The sequence below is a fragment of the Procambarus clarkii genome, chromosome 30 (genome assembly GCF_040958095.1).
Source record: "Procambarus clarkii isolate CNS0578487 chromosome 30, FALCON_Pclarkii_2.0, whole genome shotgun sequence".
NCBI lineage: Eukaryota > Metazoa > Arthropoda > Malacostraca > Decapoda > Cambaridae > Procambarus > Procambarus clarkii.
The window spans coordinates 11036199-11048020 of NC_091179.1; the positions used below are offsets into that span (position 1 = coordinate 11036199).

At 43.6% G+C, this 11822-nt stretch overlaps 1 long non-coding RNA gene across 1 annotated transcript in view; it reads right to left on the bottom strand.

The window, feature by feature from the left end:
• Nucleotides 1–3443: 3443 nt before the first annotated feature.
• Nucleotides 3444–11822, bottom strand: part of LOC138369851 (uncharacterized) — a 13976-nt gene continuing 5597 nt past the window's right edge. Inside the window, exon 3 of the long non-coding RNA XR_011229993.1 lies at nt 3444–3509. This is a non-coding gene — a long non-coding RNA (uncharacterized lncRNA). The remainder of the gene's footprint in view (nt 3510–11822) is intronic.

Genomic DNA, 11822 nt, shown 5'->3' on the forward strand with positions numbered 1-11822 from the left:
AGGTGGTAGACTGATCTTGTCTGGGGGAGGTGGTAGACTGATCTTGTCTGGGGTGGTGGTAGACTGATCTTGTCTGGGGGAGATGGTAGACTAATCTTGTCTGGGGAAGTGGTAGACTGATCTTGTCTGGGGAGGTGGTAGATTAATCTTGTCTGGGGGAGGTGGTAGATTAATCTTGTCTGGGGGAGGTGGTAGATTGATCTTGTCTGGGGAGGTGGTAGATTAATCTTGTCTGGGGGAGGTGGTAGACTGATCTTGTCTGGGGAGGTGGTCGACTGATCTTGTCTGGGGAGGTGGTAGACTGATCTTGTCTGGGGAGGTGGTAGACTGATCTTGTCTGGGGAGGTGGTAGACTGATTTTGTCAGGGGAGGTGGTAGACTGATTTTGTCTGGGGGAGGTGGTAGACTGATCTTGTCAGGGGAGGTGGTAGACTGATCTTGTCTGGGGAGGTGGTAGATTAATCTTGTCTGGGGGAGGTGGTAGCTTGATCTTGTCTGGGGAGGTGGTAGACTAATCTTGTCAGGGGAGGTGGTAGACTGATCTTGTCTGGGGAGGTGGTAGATTGATCTTGTCTGGGGGAGGTGGTAGACTAATCTTGTCTGGGGAGGTGGTAGACTGATCTTGTCTGGGGAGGTGGTAGACTGATCTTGTCTGGGGAGGTGGTAGACTGATCTTGTCTGGGGAGGTGGTAGACTGATCTTGTCTGGGGAGGTGGTAGATTAATCTTGTCTGGGGAGGTGGTAGACTGATCTTGTCTGGGGGAGGTGGTAGACTGATCTTGTCTGGGGGAGGTGGTAGACTGATCTTGTCTGGGGGAGGTGGTAGACTGATCTTGTCTGGGGGAGGTGGTAGACTAATCTTGTCTGGGGAAGTGGTAGACTGATCTTGTCTGGGGAGGTGGTAGATTAATCTTGTCTGGGGGAGGTGGTAGATTAATCTTGTCTGGGGGAGGTGGTAGATTGATCTTGTCTGGGGAGGTGGTAGATTGATCTTGTCTGGGGAGGTGGTAGACTGATCTTGTCTGGGGGAGGTGGTAGACTGATCTTGTCTGGGGTGGTGGTAGACTGATCTTGTCTGGGGGAGATGGTAGACTAATCTTGTCTGGGGAAGTGGTAGACTGATCTTGTCTGGGGAGGTGGTAGATTAATCTTGTCTGGGGGAGGTGGTAGATTAATCTTGTCTGGGGGAGGTGGTAGATTGATCTTGTCTGGGGAGGTGGTAGATTAATCTTGTCTGGGGGAGGTGGTAGACTGATCTTGTCTGGGGAGGTGGTCGACTGATCTTGTCTGGGGAGGTGGTAGACTGATCTTGTCTGGGGAGGTGGTAGACTGATCTTGTCTGGGGAGGTGGTAGACTGATTTTGTCAGGGGAGGTGGTAGACTGATTTTGTCTGGGGGAGGTGGTAGACTGATCTTGTCAGGGGAGGTGGTAGACTGATCTTGTCTGGGGAGGTGGTAGATTAATCTTGTCTGGGGGAGGTGGTAGCTTGATCTTGTCTGGGGAGGTGGTAGACTAATCTTGTCAGGGGAGGTGGTAGACTGATCTTGTCTGGGGAGGTGGTAGATTGATCTTGTCTGGGGGAGGTGGTAGACTAATCTTGTCTGGGGAGGTGGTAGACTGATCTTGTCTGGGGAGGTGGTAGACTGATCTTGTCTGGGGTGGTGGTAGACTGATCTTGTCTAGGGAGGTGGTAGATTGATCTTGTCTGGGGGAGGTGGTAGACTGATCTTGTCTGGGGGAGGTGGTAGACTGATCTTGTCTGGGGGAGGTGGTAGACTGATCTTGTCTGGGGGAGGTGGTAGACTGATCTTGTCTGGGGAGGTGGTAGACTGATCTTGTCAGGGGAGGTGGTAGACTGATTTTGTCTGGGGGAGGTGGTAGACTGATCTTGTCAGGGGAGGTGGTAGGTAGATCTTTTCTGGGGAGGTGGTAGACTGATCTTGTCTGGGGAGGTGGTAGACTGATCTTGTCTAGGGAGGTGGTAGATTGATCTTGTCTGGGGTGGTGGTAGACTGATCTTGTCTAGGGAGGTGGTAGATTGATCTTGTCTGGGGAGGTGGTAGACTGATCTTGTCTGGGGGAGATGGTAGACTGATCCTGCCTGGGGAGGTGGAGACAAGCAGCTGGAGGTGGACCTTTAGCATAAAGTTGATATTTTAGACACGAGAGATTCTAGGGCCGAAGGGTCTTGTCTGGCATGGAGCCTTGGGTAAACATGTAAAAGGTGGGAAGTGTACGTGAGAGAGAGAGAGAGAGAGAGAGAGAGAGAGAGAGAGAGAGAGAGAGAGAGAGAGAGAGAGAGAGAGAGAGAGAGAGAGAGAGAGAGAGAGAGAGATAGAGAGAGAGAGTCTATTTCATTGATCAGTTACACCTCATTCCTGAAGCTAGATGACTAGACCGTATCTTTACACAAGTGTAAACAGAACAACTACCAAGAAAGGTCTCCCACTGAGTGATAAAGTTGAGATAGTGGGAATGAAGTTTCACTCTAATGACCACTTCAAAAAAAGCGACGTGTTTAACTTAGCGAGCATGACAGCCAGGAAACGTTAAGCTCCTACTGTGCATATCTTCTTGACAACTGGAGTTGGGGGAAAAAACTTATGCTGAGTAAATGTTTGTTCCCATCTTGAGTATGTTGGGCTCTCCTGGACCGTCTCCCCCCCCCCCTTCATTCATTTAAAATTTTAAACAAGATGGAGAATCGGGCGAGAAGGGTCATCTCTAGTTCTGACCAAGTCCGGTCGGACTGGTCTTAACATCAGAGTACCTTCAACACCGGCGAGATGTTGTTGGACTTTTTACGTATAAGGCCAATATTCTCGAAGTTCCGCTCCTGTCCCAACTTCGTGGACAGCCAGCAAGTTGGCACTCGTGACACAAGGCGCTCATCAGCTATCAACAACCTCATGCTGGAACTGCCTCTCTCAAGAACATCACTCCATCAGCGATCATTCATTCCTAGACTCACTCGCATCTTAAACCTGTTCACTCAGCATTTTTGATGCATAAATCACTTCAATCGACCATACATACCTCTAGTACACAGTTAGTTCCTGGCTCATCCTGTTCTTTATTTGATAGTAAGTTAGTTAGTATTAAAGTTAGTGTATACCTAATGGACAAAAATATTAAGCTCACCAAATAAATGAGAGAGAGAGAGAGAGAGAGAGAGAGAGAGAGAGAGAGAGAGAGAGAGAGAGAGAGAGAGAGAGAGAGAGAGAGAGAGAGAGAGAGAAAGAGAGAGAGAGAAAGATAGATAGATAGAGAGAGAGACAGAGACAGAGAGACAGAGAGAGAGACAGACAGACAGAGAGAGAGACAGACAGACAGAGAGAGAGAGAGACAGAGAAGGCAAACAAGTGGCCGGGTAGAACCAGTAAGACCAAAAATATGAATTGTTTGTACGAGGGGTAATAATACAGCCATCCGGCTTACTCACCCAGGCCGTGACGCAGGCCACAGACTGCGCCAAGAGAGCGCATGGAGCTGGTTCTTGCGCAGGTCCCTGGAGAGAGGAAAACAAAAGAGAAGAGATTTGCGTTAGTAACCAACAAAATACGAACGTTACATATAAACACAAAACGTAAAGAATATTGACCTAGTATTGGCAAACAATATTGACCTAGGCTATCTCTGCTGGGGGAATAGAGCGTCCAGCGTTCAGACAACGTAACCGCGACGTTTTCCAACCGTTATTACAACGTTTAACAAACGTAACAATGGTAAGGCTACATTTGCTGTTGCCGTAGATGAGACAGTACGGTGAGCTAGAAGAGCTAGTTTTCACTAGATTCGTATCGAATGGTAGACACCCCCCCCCCCCACACATTACCTGTGGAAGTACCATGGTAGTCATGGAAACGGTGATGGGAGGGGAATGGTTGTCGTTAGAGGGTGATCAGCAGGGGGGCGGGGGGGGGGGGGGAGGGAAATGGGTGCCATTTCAATGTTGGTTTAATTTTTCATTGGTTCGAACTAATGCTGGTTCAATTTTTCATTGGTTCGGGCCAATGCTGGTTCGGGGGAAACGGTAGTTAAGGAAATTATCGAAGGATGGAAAGGGGCAGTGATATAGGCTGATGGAATGATGGTATTGATAGTGGTAATTTATGGGGAGGTGGCCGGAGGAATGGGGTCCTCCGGAAGTGGCCAGGTCAAGTGACCCAAGTAAGTGTCCAGGGGAAGAAACCACAGGAAGTGTCCAGGGGAAGTGACCAAAAGGAATGACCAGTAGAAGTGGTGAGAGGAAATAGGGAGGGAGGGGGGGGGGGAGGAAAGGAAAGGAAAGGAATTATCAGGAGAAGCGCCAAGTCATTATGACTATATAGCACTGGGAAAGGGTCAGGATAAGGATTTGGGATGGGGCAGGGAGGGGAAGGAATGGTGCCCAACCACTTGGAAGGTCGTGGGATTGAATGCCGATCTGCATGAAGTGAGACCGTCGCTCTACCGTCCAGTCCAAGTGGTTGCCATTAGAAGTAGTCAGAGAAAGTAGTGCGTGGAAGTCTTGGGAAAGTGACCAAGGAAACCAGAATACAGCTCACAGCTTCCTAAAATATCAGTACTTGCAGCAAGTATTCAGTGGAACGTTCAAAATGAACAGTCACAGCACACCACAATGTTCACAAATGTTCATGTTATGTATTGATAATTGTGTAGAGTGCACGATAGAACCCCAAATCCAAACATATAAACATTCCAAGGCCTAATAAAGTACATATATGCACTATAATAGGCCTTAGATAGCGTATACTAGGCCTAACTAGGATTGCTCTGACAGGTTAAGCTAGGTCCCTTGCTGCTTTTGAATTTTTTATAGCATGCCATTTGCATTAATTCAATAAAACAAAACGATTGGGCACAACAGTCCAATTTTTGTAACGTTCAACCAAATAATTGGAAATAAGCACAATTATTTAAAGAGAGATTGGGCTGTTCATAACAACACTATAATCCCAAAAATGGTGCCTCTACATATGTAATGGTTTACAATAATAGTTAATAGTCATACCAAGATAACCACAATAATGGTTACTAAGGATATAAATTCCGACAAGACAAAAAAAAAAAAAATTGTAAAATAGGGGACCTGAGATATGGTCAAAATGAATTGGTGGTCAAAATGACTCAATGAATTCCTTTTGAAGGCCAGAGACGCTCTCTCTCTCTCTCTCTCTCTCACTCTCTCTCTCTCAATATATATATATATATATATATATATATATATATATATATATATATATATATATATATATATATATATATATATATATTCTCTCCACGCTCCGAGTGCCAGAGCTAATAGTTGGCACTGGCCCCGAGAGGATCCCACCGCGGACGACGGCAGGATAAGCTCTAATTAGACTAATTACCGAAGAATTAGCCCCCACACGTGTCTGGGAGTCGCAGACGAGCAGTCGCGTGTCTGACCAACCTAAATGATGGAGCTACGACATCAAAAATACATCGTAGTATTCACACACAGGAGTATCGGAGATTTTAGTAGGTTACGTAAGACTTCAGAAATGCATTAAAAAGTGGAGCAAAGTATTAAAGACTTCAGGAAAGTATGAAAGACTTCAAGAAATTATGAAAGACTTCAGGAAATTATCAAAGACTTCAGGAAATGATCAAAGACTTCAGGAAATGATCAAAGACTTCAGGAAATTATCAAAGACTTCTGGAAATTATCAAAGACTTCAGGAAATTATCAAAGATTTCAGGAAAGTATCAAAGATTTCAGGAAATTATCAAAGACTTCAAGAAATTATCAAACACATCAAGAAATTATCAAAGACTTCAGGAAATTATCAAAGACTTCAGGAAATTATGAAAGACTTCAGGAAAGTATCAAAGACTTCAGGAAATTATGAAAGACTTCAGGAAAGTATCAAAGACTTCAGGAAATTATGAAAGACTTCAGGAAATGATCAAAGACTTCAGGAAATTATCAAAGACTTCAGGAAATTATCAAAGACTTCAGCAAAGCACCAAAAAGACTTCAGCATCAAAGCCTTAATAAAACTCCTTTACTCTCAGTTAAACTGAGATAAACAGTTAAAGTCTGAGTGGAACTTTCAACACTCCAACTCTCGGGGCTGCTGTGGGATCGAACTATCGTCCTGGATCATCCCAGACGCACCCCGTAACCCCCTGCACCATGATATGCTTGAAACATTACGCACATTCCTAGTTGGTTCAGGCGGACTTCAGGTTGTTTAACTCTCTATCAATAACCTTAATTATTGTGTTATAGTGACTAACTAAACCTAATACCTTAACAGTTATTCATAAATTATTGAAATCAATGTATATAAATAAATTTATTCTTTAGCCGAGCTTGAGTCGCGAAGGAACAGCTTACTGAGAACCGTTTAAGGAAGAGTAGTTACCTTGGGACTATTGTAGTTACTTGGGACTGAGTAGTTACACTATATCCTTAAGACCGAACCGGAATTGTGGACTTGAAATCGCCTTCTTATACCTTGTTCGAACCTAAACAACTTCGTCCGGACTTACCAGCTGAGTTTAGCCGTTTTGCCATTCCTTACAGAGAGCCTTCGACAGGGCCATATATATACACACACACAGGACATGTGAATAATTCTGTTCATGTTCCCATGTGCTTCCTTAGGGGGTGTTGAGTTGCCTGGTTTTCTGAAAATATTGGTGAGGGTAAATATCTTCTTCTGTCCCCTGTGACCCAAATCTGTGGTTGGGACAACAGAGGGAGAGGCAGCGAGGTTCCTCAACCGGCCAACCAGTCTGTGAGGTTGGGAGAGGTTGAGTAAACACCCAGACCGGTTTGGTCCAGACCGAGCAATTTCTGGCAGAGGGGAAGTTTAAACACTGCATGAAGTAAGAGTGAATTCATCGTCTCCACTCGCCTCTCTGTCTGTCTGTCTGTCTGTCTGTCTGTCTGTCTGTCTGTCTGTCTGTCTGTCTCCCTTGATCTCACTTTTACTTGAATGAACAGACACCCATCTGGGGCCACCAGGGGGGGGGGGGGGGCCTGAGACGCTACAAGAGCCCCAGGCCATGTATACAAGGCCATGTATACAAGGCCATGTATTCAGGGCCATGTATAACCATTAGGAGTCTCAGGGTGTTATCCTTATCCCTTACCCAGCCTCCGGGAGCATCTTGGAGTCCTCCCAAGTCCACTGGAGCATCTTGAGGCACGTGGGGCGGGGAAGGAGGGGGGGGGGGGAGGTAAGGGAGGTTTATGCATAGCAATAGGGTGGATGCTGCAGATGCTGCCAGAAGATCACGGATGCTGAACACCTGAGATGTGAATCTTCTTTGTAGCGGTGAAGTTGGGGGGGGGGGGTCCATTAGTTAGGGGAGGATTAGATCGCTTAACCTCCATATTATACCTTGGTATGTGGCAATGCTGTCTACAGCATACCTTGGAATGTGGCTATGCTGTCCATAGTATACCCTGATATATGGCTATGCTGTCCATAGTATACCCTGATATAGGGCTATTTTGTCCATAGTATACCCTGATATATGGCTATGCTGTCCATAGTATACCCTGATATACGGCTATGCTGTCCATAGTATACCCTGATATAAGGCTATGCTGTCCATAGTATACCCTGATATATGGCTATGCTGTTCATAGTATACCCTGATATATGGCTATGCTGTCCAGAGTATACCCTGATATATAGCTATGCTGTCCATAGTATACGAGCCAGATCTCTCGGTTTCCGCAGCGTAAAAAATACAGCGGATTAGCTACCCCAGAAGCGTCAAAAACCTAACCAGACCAATCGAAGAAGATACTCATTAGTCCCCCTAACTACGTCAATAATAAGATGGTTTTAACTTCCATGAACCACCGCAATTTTTACGACGGGATCAACTGCGTAAATAATGCAACGGAATCTGTAGGAGGACGGGAATTGCCGGAAACGAGACAGGAATGAAGATAAATTAGACGGGCTCTTCAACGCCTCTCCGTCTTACAAACAGATTACCAGGTACCAGGTCCGCCATGATTGAGCAATGATGTACAGCTTTCTCACCTTCTGATTGAAAACTGCCGAACCTATGTCATGCCCAAACCTTTCCCCCGTCACCCTTACGCAACTCTCCTCACTCACGTCGCGTCCTCCCCCTCTCGATAAGCAACCCATAAGTGCCCCCCCTAGTATACAAACACATCACGAGTCCCCCCTCCATCACCGTTCTCTTTGGTGGTACAGTAAAAGGGATAACTGAGCCATAAACCGCAATACTTTAAGACGCACTTCGTCTCGGCCAGACGCCGGTGAAGCGGTCCCAAGCCAGCCAGAACGACGCATCAACGAGTACGAGGCTTTGCGTCACTCTTCGTGCGAGTGACACCACTCGTGGCGCTCATTTGGGGAAGGAAAGATGCTGTGGAAGAGTGCAAGATTTCCCAGAAAAGTGCAAGATTCCTTTGGAAGAAGGCAAGACTCCTTGGAAGTTGTGCAAAAGTCCTTGAAAGAGTGCAACACCTTTTGGAAGAGTGTAAGGCCCCTTGGAAGAGTGGAAGACTCATTGGAATAGTGCAATTCCTTTTGGAAGAGTGTAAGATCCCTCATGATACTGCAAGACCTCTCGGAAGAGTGCAAAACCACTTGGAAGAGCTCAAGACCCCTTGGAAGAGTTCAAGACCCTTTGAAAGAGTGCAAGACCCCTAGGAAGAGTTCAAGACCCCCCTTGAAAGAGTTCAAGACCCCTTGGAAGAGTTCAAGACCCCTTGAAAGAGTGCAAGACCCCTTGAAAGATTACAAGACCTTTTGAAAGAGTTCAAGACCCCTTGAAAGAGTGCAAGACCCCCTTGGAAAAAAGCCACAACGTGAGAAAACGACGTCGATTTAATGATGATAACGCCTTGATATGGTAGTGAAAGATGAGTGATTGCGGAAGAGAACGCATGAATTATCGCTTTTGTTTATCAGGAAAACCAGAGTGAAACTTCCTGCGTAAACAGATATTCCCGCGTAAAAAGACTTTCCCGCGTAAACAACAGATATTCCCGCGCAAAGAGACCTTCCCGCTTAAAGAGATATTAATAAATTCCCGCGTAAATTGATATTCCCGCGTAAAGATAATTTTTCCCGCGAAAATTCTGACCATCAGCGAGCCGCATTTGCATCCTCTTCTACCCGAGGAGGACAGTTATGGACTGCCTACACACACGGCTCTGACGACGCCTTGAAAGGACGAGAAGTGAATACAAAAATTTGCAATTAATATAACTCATTCCTGGCCAACGCGTCACTTGAGGAAAGTTGGTGAACGTGAAAACGTGTTTTCAATGATTTTTTTTTTCTAAACTGAAAATGAAAGTGTCGCATTTTTGAGTTTGCATGTTTTTCTATTTATAACTTTTCCATCTTTAAAAATGTATAAGCCATACACACACACACACACACAAATATATATATATATATATATATATATATATATATATATATATATATATATATATATATATATATATATATATATATATATATATATAAATGTCGTACCTAGTAGCCAGAACGCACTTTTCAGCCTACTATGCAAGGCTCGATTTGCCTAATAAGCCAAGTTTTCATGAATTAATTGTTTTTCGACTATCTTACCTACCTAACCTAACCTAACCTAACTTTTTCGGCTACCTAACCTATAAAGATAGGTTAGGTTAGGTTAGGTAGGGTTGGTTAGGTTCGGTCATTTATCTACGTTAATTTTAACTCCAATAAAAAAAAGTTGACCTCATACATAATGAAATGGGTAGCTTTATCATTTCATAAGAAAAAAATTAGAAAAATATAATAATTCTGGAAAACTTGGCTTATTAGGCAAATCGGGCCCTGCATAGTAGGCTGAAAAGTGCATTCTGGCTACTAGGTACGACATATATATATATATATATATATATATATATATATATATATATATATATATATATATATATATATATATATATATATATAAAACTTGGCTTATTAGGCAAATCGGGCCCTGCATAGTAGGCTGAAAAGTGCGTTCTGGCTACTAGGTACGACATATATATATATATATATATATATATATATGTCGTACCTAGTAGCCAGAACTCACTTCTCAGCCTACTATGCGAGGCCCGATTTGCCTAATAAGCCAAGTTTTACTGAATTAATATATTTTCTTTAATTTTTTTCTTATGAAATGATAAAGCTACCTATTTCATTATGTATGAGGTCAATTTTTTTTTATTGGAGTTAAAATTAACGTAGATATATGACCGAACCTAACCAACCCTACCTAACCTAACCTAACCTATCTTTATAGGTTAGGTTAGGTTAGGTAGCCGAAAACGTTAGGTTAGGTTAGGTTAGGTAGGTTATGTTGTCGAAAAAACATTAATTCATGAAAACTAGGCTTATTAGGCAAATCGGGCCTTGCATAGTAGGCTAAGAAGTGAGTTCTGGCTACTAGGTACGACATATATATATATATATATATATATATATATATATATATATATATATATATATATATCATCATCTTTTTACTTCAGCATTGTATGAATTTTGGCTTTTAGTTTTTTCTCCTAGAAGTAACAGCACAAATTAAACAAATTAGCATATTGGCCAGTGTTAAAAATATTATTAAGCGGACTTTTTACTGAGCTGGCAATAGTTTCCGGAAATATTGGAAATATTTAACGAATCATTGAACAATATGTTGATTATTACAATATTAAAAATGGAGAAAAATTTTAATTTAGAGAGAGAGAGAGAGAGAGAGAGAGAGAGAGAGAGAGAGAGAGAGAGAGAGAGAGAGAGAGAGAGAGAGAGAGAGAGAGAGAGAGAGAGAGAGAGAATGTTATTCTGCTGCTGTTCTTGAAAAAGAGAAGTCGTTCTGCTGTTGTTCTAGAGAAAGATAAATCATTCTGCTCTCGTGCTATCATTCTGCTCTCGTGCTATCATTCTGCTCTCGTGCTATCATTCTGCTCTCGTGCTATCATTCTGCTCACGTGCTATCATTCTGTTCTCGTTCTATCATTCTGTTCTCGTGCTATCATTCTGCTCTCGTGCTATCATTCTGCTCTCGTGCTATCATTCTGCTCTCGTGCTATCATTCTGCATCATTACAGCTATTTTTCACAAAAGATGGCTCCTTGGACTACTAGCCAAGCTCCTAGCACTAGGAGCTTGGCTAGTAGCTCCATTGAGCTCCATTGTGGCTCCAGTAGCTCCATTGAGCTCCAATGGAGCTCCATTGAGCTCCAGCTTGCAGCTTAAAGCAGAAAATGGCAATGTTAGCTATAGTTGTGTCTATGTGTCCCATGAACGCTGGGAGGAAAAAATCATTGCCTTTCGAAGACTTCGCAGCTAAACGTCTCAATATAGCTCAATATGAGCATTTCTTTCTCACCATGACCAACCTGAATTTGGCGACGATAACACAAGGCGCTCAGCTATCAATAGCGAGCTGCAGGCTGTATCATTCTTAAGAACATCACTCCATCATTCTTAAGAACATTCACTCCATCATTCTTAAGAACATCACTCCATCATTCTTAAGAACATCACTTCATCATTCTTAAGAACATCACTCCATCATTCTCAAGAATATCCTTTCATTCTCATGAACATCCCTCCATTCTCAAGAACATCCCTCCATTCTCATGAACATCCCTCCATCATTCTCAAGAACATCCCTCCATCATTCTCAAGAACATCCCTCCATTCTCAAGAACATCCCTCCATCATTCTCAAGAACACCCCTCCATCATTCTCAAGAACATCCCTCCATCATTCTCAAGAACATCCCTCCATCATTCTCAAGAACATCCCTCCTCCAT